This window comes from Nannospalax galili, unplaced genomic scaffold (genome assembly GCF_000622305.1).
Source record: "Nannospalax galili isolate Female #2095 unplaced genomic scaffold, S.galili_v1.0 scaffold108, whole genome shotgun sequence".
Taxonomy (NCBI): Eukaryota; Metazoa; Chordata; class Mammalia; order Rodentia; family Spalacidae; genus Nannospalax; species Nannospalax galili.
The window spans coordinates 1,048,834-1,056,832 of NW_008358988.1; the positions used below are offsets into that span (position 1 = coordinate 1,048,834).

Here is a 7,999-nt window from a genome sequence, read left to right on the forward strand (position 1 = left end):
CTCCATGCCCTCCTACTTTTTGAGCTCTGCTGTGCATGATACATACTCTTCCTCCTTTCCTCCTAGGTATAATATGAGCCAGGCATTCTGATAAGCATCCAGGCAGATCCTCCTGGCTGCCTGCAAAGCCCATGATCCTACCCACTCAGAGCAGCTGGCGGACCTTGATGGGAGTTTGTCCTAGTTTCATTTTCTGTCGCTTTAATAAAACATTCTGACCAAAAGCGACTTGCGGAAGAAAGGGTTATTTCATCTTATATGTCCATGTCACAATCCATCACTGAGGGAATTCAGGGCAGGAACTAAGTAGAAAGCATGGAGGAACGCTGCTTACTGGTTTGCTCCCTGGCTCTTTGGCTCCTGTGCAGCTAGTTTTCTAATACAGCCCAGATCCATTTTCCTAGGAATGTACCACCATAGTGGACTGGACCCTCCTACATCAATTAGCAATTCATAAAATGCCCCACAGAGCCAGGTGTGGTAGCAAAGGCTTTTAACCCCCAGTATTGGGAGGCAGGGGCAGGACAGCCTGGTCTGCACAGAGACTTCCAGGCCAGACTTACAGCCTGGTCTACACAGAGACTTCCAGACTTGGGGCTACAGGGTCTCAAGTGTTTTGTCACAGCAATGGAGAACAAACCAGGACACCAGGTCTCTAACTTACTCTCCAGTGTTCCACAAGGAACAGCAGCAAGAGCAGACACATTGCGATATGGGAAAGTGGCAACATTTTAAAAGTTGCAGTCAGGCAAGAAGTGGTGGCACACGCCTTTAGTCCCAGCACTTAGGGGCAGAGACAGGCAGAGCTCTGTGAGTTCAAGGCCAGTCTGGTCTACATAGTGAGTTCCAGGACAGCTGGGGCTACTGGGAGACCCTGTCTCAAAAACACACACACAAAAAAGAAAAAAAGGAAGAAGGGAGGAGTGGCCAGCTCAGGGGTCCAGGAGTGCAGGAGGGCTGAGCGGGGAAGCTGTCCTTCCAAGATCTCTCTGTAGACCCCACTGAACCCTGCTTAGGGTAGAAGAGGCCTCAGTCCTTTCTGACAAGGACAGAGATGACAATAGCTGCAGCAGGGACCCACCTCTGCTTTCATCATAGGTCTCACCACCGTATGAGTATCTGCCTCTTTCTCACTAAGAGGCAAGCCTGTGAATGCAGTGACTCTTTGTCCTTTCTCTTTGTGTCATGTCTCATCCCCAGCACAGGCCAAGGGCTTGAACTGTTGAATAGTTGTATAGTGTTGAATAGTTGTATAGTGATCAGTCAGGGTTACTGTCACCAAGGACCCCAGACAGGGTGGATGAAGCTACAGAAACGGGCTGTCTCAGTTATGAAGGCTGGTGTCTGTCCAGGGTTCCCTGGGCAGGTCTTTCAGGGGACTGTGAGACAAGGATCTCCTCCGGGCCACTCTCCTTGGCTGGTAGGTGGCCTATTCCCCACCCCCTTGTTCATCTCTCTCCTCCTTTGTCTCTCCATTCAAATTCACATCTTTTTTTCTTTTTTTTTTGAGACAAGGTCTCATTATGTAGTCCAGGCTGGCCTCTTCCTGCCTCCACCTCCCTAGTGCTAGGATGACAAATGTTAGCTCCCAGACCTCACTTAAATTTCCTTTTTTTCTAATGATACTAGTCACTGGATTACAGCCCACTCTAATGACCATATTAACTAATTACATCTGCAGCAACTGTATTTCCAAATCTTTAGGGAGACCCAATTCAACTCAAAGAAGAGAAGGGCCAGAGAAAAGAGGGGGTAGAAGTGTGGCTTGGGCTAGCGACAGTGGTCCAGGTTTGCCTGGACTACACTGACTTGTTGTGTGAATAAAAGTTCCCAGACAAACAAACAAACAAACAAACAAACCATGCATTTTTCAAACTGAACCTTCTGCAGGACTGATCAGCTGACAGAACTTCAGTGATTCTGGAGAGTTTGGAATGTCGCAGTTCCATTTTTGGGGGACTGCCTTTCACCCTAAATAACCACTCCTTGCCCCCCTCTGTGTCTGACCTAACACCCTGTGACTAATAGATAAAAACCTTCTGGGGTGTGTTAACCAAATCCTAGCTTCCACCAACCAAGAGTATCACCAAATAGCATCTGAGACCTAGAGCTGAGATTTTTGTGAAAGCAAAGCTGTTAACCACCAACTTACTGTGTCCACCAATGTATCTGAGAAGTGCCTTGATTTATGACTTTCTTTGTTCTGTTACTATAAAAACTTCATGAAACTGTTTCCACATTGGAACATGGAATTTGGGATAACCTGAATCTCTGTTCCCAGGTCATGGTCATTCATATTTGGCTCCAGAATAAACTATTTCTTAGCCCCTTTCAGGTGAGAGTTATATTTTTGAGTCCATAGTTACTTTCCTGTTGTTGTGACCAAAATACCCTTAGAAAGAACTCCCAGGAGAAGGGTTTCTGTCCATTGTGATGGGAAGAGTGGCAGAACAGCTTAGTTCCTGGGAGCAGGAGCTGTTCACATCTCATGGGCCAGGAAGCAGAGGGAGGCAGGAATTGGGGACTGGGTTTGCTTTTTGAATTTTTTTGTTCCATTTATTTATGTGCCTGTATGTGGAGGTCAGAGGACAACTTGCAGTAGTCAGTGCCCTCCCTTCACCATGTGAATCCCTGAGCTCAAACTCAGGTCATCAGGCTCAGAGGCAAATGCCTTTTCCTGCTGAGCCATCTTGTTGACCTGTTTGTTTTGAGACAGTCTTGTGGAAACTCGCCTGTTTCCTGGAATTACAGGTGTGCACCACCGAGCTAGGCTTGAGGGTTTGAGTATAACCTTCATAGACTCACCTCTAAAGAGCTACTATCACCAGCCGGGCTCCACCGCAAGAATCTCTGGGAGACATTTCAGATTTAACCATAACTGCTGGACAGTGGATGAACTCACCTGACTGAGGGTGGGACCACTCAGCTGAGTATTATGAGTGATGTGGTAGAAAGTTCCCCCATTCTATGTGGTCCAGGGCACTGAACTGCTAAAAGCCATGACATCCCAAAGCAGAAGGAAAGGGCATGGGAGTTGGAGTGTCCCCTCCAAACCAAACCAAAGTGAAGTTGGTGGTTTAATGCATTCCTTTACTAGTGCCCAGGCACCAGGCACCTGCTTCATGAAGGCTTGGGACTACATAGAGGAACAGCCATGGCCTGAATCCTCCAGGCTTTTCAGGGTCCTGGGAAGGCTGTCTGGTCTCCATGATCTGGCTCAGGTCTTGCTGGGAACACTGGCCACACAGGCAGTCCTACAGGGAATAAATGGACAGTGACTCAGGGACCCAGGAATGGGGAAAAGTCTGCCTACATAGACTTGTCTGTGGGGTGCCAGGTTACCAGTGAACCCTGTGCAGGTTACCAGTAAACCCAAATACTGACTTAGGTCCCAGGCTGACCCTGGTGGGTCAGAGCCCCTGGACTTTGGTCCAGGGTCTGTCAGTAGTTATGAAGCACTGATACCACTGTTCTAGGTTTGTATCTGTGGCTTATGGTAAAATATCCTGACAAAAAGCAACTCGGGAGAAAGGGTTTATTTTAGATCAGGGTTCCAGTCCATCGCCGTGGGGCAGTGACAGTGGCAGAAGCTTGAGATAGCTGGTCACATGACATCCACAGTCAAGAGCAGAAAGGAAGCACTCACCCCCACACACACACATAATTAAAAATAAAATAAATCCTTAAAATTAAAGAAAGGAAGGCAGAGAAAGGAAACAAGAAAAAGTTACCAAGTCCACCAACAGCAGACACACACACACCTGGCAAGCCATTAGCAGCTGGGTAGATACAAGGCATCCTGGGCCCCTTCTTGCTTAACAGTCGTCAGAGGAGCAGAAGCCCAGCTCCCCTTGAGGCCTGGGTACTCCAATCCCTGGGCAGGTTTGCCAAGGTCTGCCGTGTTAGTTACTTTTCCTGTTGCTGTGACCAAACACCTGATAAAAGCAGTTTAAGGGAGGAAAGATTTATTCTGGCTCTTGACTCAGAGTTTAAAGTCCATCATGGCAGAGAAGGCACAGTGATGGGACCGGTTCTTGAGGCTGCTTGTTCACACCTCTACAGATCAGAAAGCACAGATGGGGCCAAAGGTGATACTGTCTAAAACCCTCCAGGAACTCCCCTCCTCCAGCAGGGCCCCACCACCTAAAGGTTCCCCAACCCCCACAACAGCTCCACCATCTGGTCACACACATGAGCCTCTGCAGTACTTCACATCAAAATCACAACAACCCCTCTCCAGGTCACCCACTGACGCTCCAATCACAGCCACAGCAGCAGCCTGGAGCCAGGAGTCACCAATCCCCCGAACAAGAAACTGAATCTACAGGCACATAGGGCCAGGTGCTGCTGGCACAAGTGGATGGCAAAGCACTATGAGGACTAACCATCTGACTGTCCTTCGCTGTGGGGCTTTTCGTTTTCTCAATGCCTTGTCCAAGTCAGTGACTCACCTGACCCTTCTCTGTGGTGCTGGGAATTGAAGCCTCACACACACCAGACAGGTGCTCTGCACTGTTATAACTCCAGACCGAAATTAGTTGTTGCTACTGTTCTTGTTGTTTGTTTTTGAAACAGGGTCTCACTGTGTAGCCCAGGCTGGCCTTCAGCTCTTGATCCTCCTGTCTCAGCCTCCCAACACAATAAGATTACAAGTATACAACACCAGTACCTGGCTACAATTTGTGATTTTGAAAGCAAGTAACTAAAACTAAGCAACTCTAGAAGGTTTATTTCAGGTTTAATTTCAGAATTCATATTCTAGGTGAAAAGTGTCTTCCCAAGAACCTGATGAGCCCCTGACACAGTCAAGTTTGTGTGCTGTCCACTCTCACAGTACACCCACATTTATGATGCTTTACTTCTGTCTCTAGCCTCCACTGGGCCAGAAGCTCCACATGGGGAGGGGCTGCCTCTGGCTTCTTCTCCCTGTGATCCCCTGTGCAGAGCCAGGGCCTGGCACATAAATGGTACTTGTGTCAACTAGTGCCTGGTATACTAGGAAGAGACAGAAATGCCAAAAAATGATGACTTAAAAAAATGCATCTTTGCCGGGCATGGTGGTGCACACCTTTGATCCCAGCCTCCCAAAGTTACACGCACCACTTGTGCTTACATTGACCAGTTGTACCACGGGGGATACAGGGGAGGTGGGGGAGACATAGGCATTGCTGGTGGCTGGAATTCAGAGCTTTGTTCTCAAGAATGGAAGAGCAGCAAGCAGTGCCTGCCACAGCCCTCAATCAGCCTTGGCTGATAGAAGAATAATCTCATTTAACAGACGCAGCAACCATCTGAACTAGATGCTCTGATTCCCATTTTATAGATGAGAACACTGAGACTCGGAGAGGCATCTTGAAGATTGTGCAAGGACAGCTGGACAACCCTGGAGGCATCTGGTCCAAGTTCAGATCAGCTATTGGCTTCCTGCATACGTAGGGAACAAAAGGCCATAAGGGCTAGTTTATGGATATGGCTATCCAGAAGGGTCAAGAGGGTTAATGCTAGACATCCTGAGGCTATGAGTTAGTACAAAATGGCTGACACCAGATGCGTGGGGACTCTAAAAGTAAGCAATAATGCCATCTGTTATATAACTATTCTTGTAAGAGTGCCACATTTCTATAATCCCATATAAATATGGTCTTGAGGACAGAGGCTGGAGCCCTCCACCTTTGCCAGCCTCCCTGTGGGTGTATGCTGGTGAATTCAGGGTCCTCCTGCCTGCCTCTGCATCCCAAATGCTGGGGTCACAGGTATGTGCCACCACTCCCTGTAAATCAATTTGAAAGAATTGAGTAAAGCAAGGGAGTTAACTCAAGCACTGTTAATGTTCCGAAGTCAGTGTTTATGGGACCACCGAGGAGCACTGCCCAAACGTGTCTAATTGCTGTGACACTATATATCTTATCTCAGAGAAAGGAGAAAGCTGGTGACTCGAATGAAATCTTTCCCATGAAGAGCGACGTGGACAGGCTTTAGTGAAGCCTCTGACAATCGACAACATGAAATGGAACTGTCCCCAGGGTCACTCTACCAGGTCAGTAAACACAGCATGGGCCTCCATGGGCAAAGTCCAGACCTATTACAGTCTGGATGTAAAGTGCCTACACCACCTCCCCCACCAAAGGCTCACGTTGAAGTCTTAGTCTCTTGCTGATTATATGGGTCCTAACCTCCTCCATGTTATTAGTGGCTTTATACTGCTTGGACTATTAAGATGAGGGTCTTTGTTGGAGGAAGTGGGTCCTTGGGGGTGTCTGTGAAGGACCTCTTGTCCTGTGCCTTCGTGTGAGGTGAGCAACTTTCCTCCTCCAGTCCTCCTGCCATGAAGTTCTTGCCTTTCCACAACCTTAGAACAGTGGTGCTATCCTACTGTGGGCTGAAGCCTCCTAACCCTGAGCTAAAATAAATCTTTCCTCCTTTAAGTTGATTTAGTGGATGAGAAACTAATGCAAGGGGCTAGAGAGATGACTCAGCAGTTAAGACTTAGCAGTTAGGGCTGCTCTTGCAAAGGACCTGGGTTCAGTTCCCAGCATCCACATGGCAGTTAACAACTGTCTATAATTCCAGTTCCTGGGGCTCTGAAACCCTCTTCTGGCCTCCATGGGCATTGCATGACTGTGGTACACATATACATGCAGGCAAAACACTCAAACATGTGAAATAAAAATAAAAAACAAATTTTTAAAATAAGAGGTAGCCTGGGCTACATAGTGAGGCTCTGCCTCAAAAAGCAAAAAGAAGTAATTTACCAAAAGATTTAGGAAAGAGATGGTGTGTCCTCTGGCCTACTTTGTCTTTTGTTTGAAACGCTGCATCTCCTGCCCCCTGTGCTGACCTCTCACCTCATCTGGGTTACAGAGCCAAGGTCTCCTGGATTCTTCCTGCCACAAGTCCCACCAAAATTGGTGTTGCCACCACTTTTTGCTTGCTACAGTCAGAGGCATGACTTCTCACATTTAGACTGAATGACATTTCGGGAGAAACAAACTGACAGGAATAAAGAAGCACAAAGCGACTGGAGTAAGCACCCAAGCCTCTGCAGGCACATGCTCCTCAGGCCACCCCGCTGACTTTTCTGGCAGGCTGAGGGACCCCAGCCTGAGGATAGCTCAGTGATAGAGTGCTTGCCTAATAAGTGTGAGGTCCTGGGTTCAATTCCCTGGCACTGCAATCGGTCAATCAATGTCTCAGGTCCCTGGCACACAGCTCCTAAAACCCTTTGGCTTTCTGGCATGGTAACAGTGCCTTTTGTTTCCTAATTGAATGACAAGCACTGGGACCCAAAATTGAAATAAGAAGTGGGCTGGAGAAATCGAGTGGAAAAGAGCAGATGTTGCAGAATATGGTGGCACATGCCTGCCTACGATTCCAACACTCAAAAGGCAGAGACAGGAAGATCACAAGTTCAAGGCCAGCCCTGGTTACAAAGCAATAAATAACAGATATTGGTGGTTACTTTATGTTTGTTTGTTTGTTTGTTTGTTTGTTTTTAGGTTTTTTTTTGGTCTTTTTGAGACAGGGTCTCCCTGTAGCCCCAGCTGACCTGGAACTCACTATGTAGACCAGGCTGGCCTTGAACTCACAGAGATCCGCCTGCCTCTGCCTCCCGAGTGCTGGGATTAAACGCGTGCGCCACCATGCCCAGCATTGTTTATGTTTTTTGAAACAGGGTCTCCCTGTAGCCACAGCTGGCCTGGAACTCAGTATGTAGACCAGGCTGGTCTTGAACTCACAGAGATTGCCTGCCTCTGCCTCTGGAGTGCTGGGATTAAAGGTGTGCATCACCATGCCCACCTTGGTGCTTTCTATTTCCTACAGACTTATACAAGGAAAAGCAAACCCAAATATACCAGAGGGAAGAGTAACTAGGGAAATGCCAAGGTCAGATCCTGTCACCAGCAGCCAGGCCACAGCCTGGCACAAGGCACAGTGACCTCACAGACTTTTGTGGGGAGGAAATGAAGACATGTCTACAGCTTTTAGCACATGCCTACAA

The 7,999-nt window shown here is 47.9% G+C and overlaps 1 long non-coding RNA gene across 1 annotated transcript; it reads right to left on the bottom strand.

The window, feature by feature from the left end:
* Positions 1-3,064: 3,064 nt before the first annotated feature.
* On the bottom strand, positions 3,065-3,940 carry LOC115068337. Its single transcript, XR_003847700.1, has 2 exons — positions 3,762-3,940; positions 3,065-3,254 (listed from the first exon to the last, which is right to left on the bottom strand). It is a non-coding gene; the product is annotated as an uncharacterized LOC115068337 (long non-coding RNA).
* Between the last annotated feature and the right edge of the window lie 4,059 nt (positions 3,941-7,999).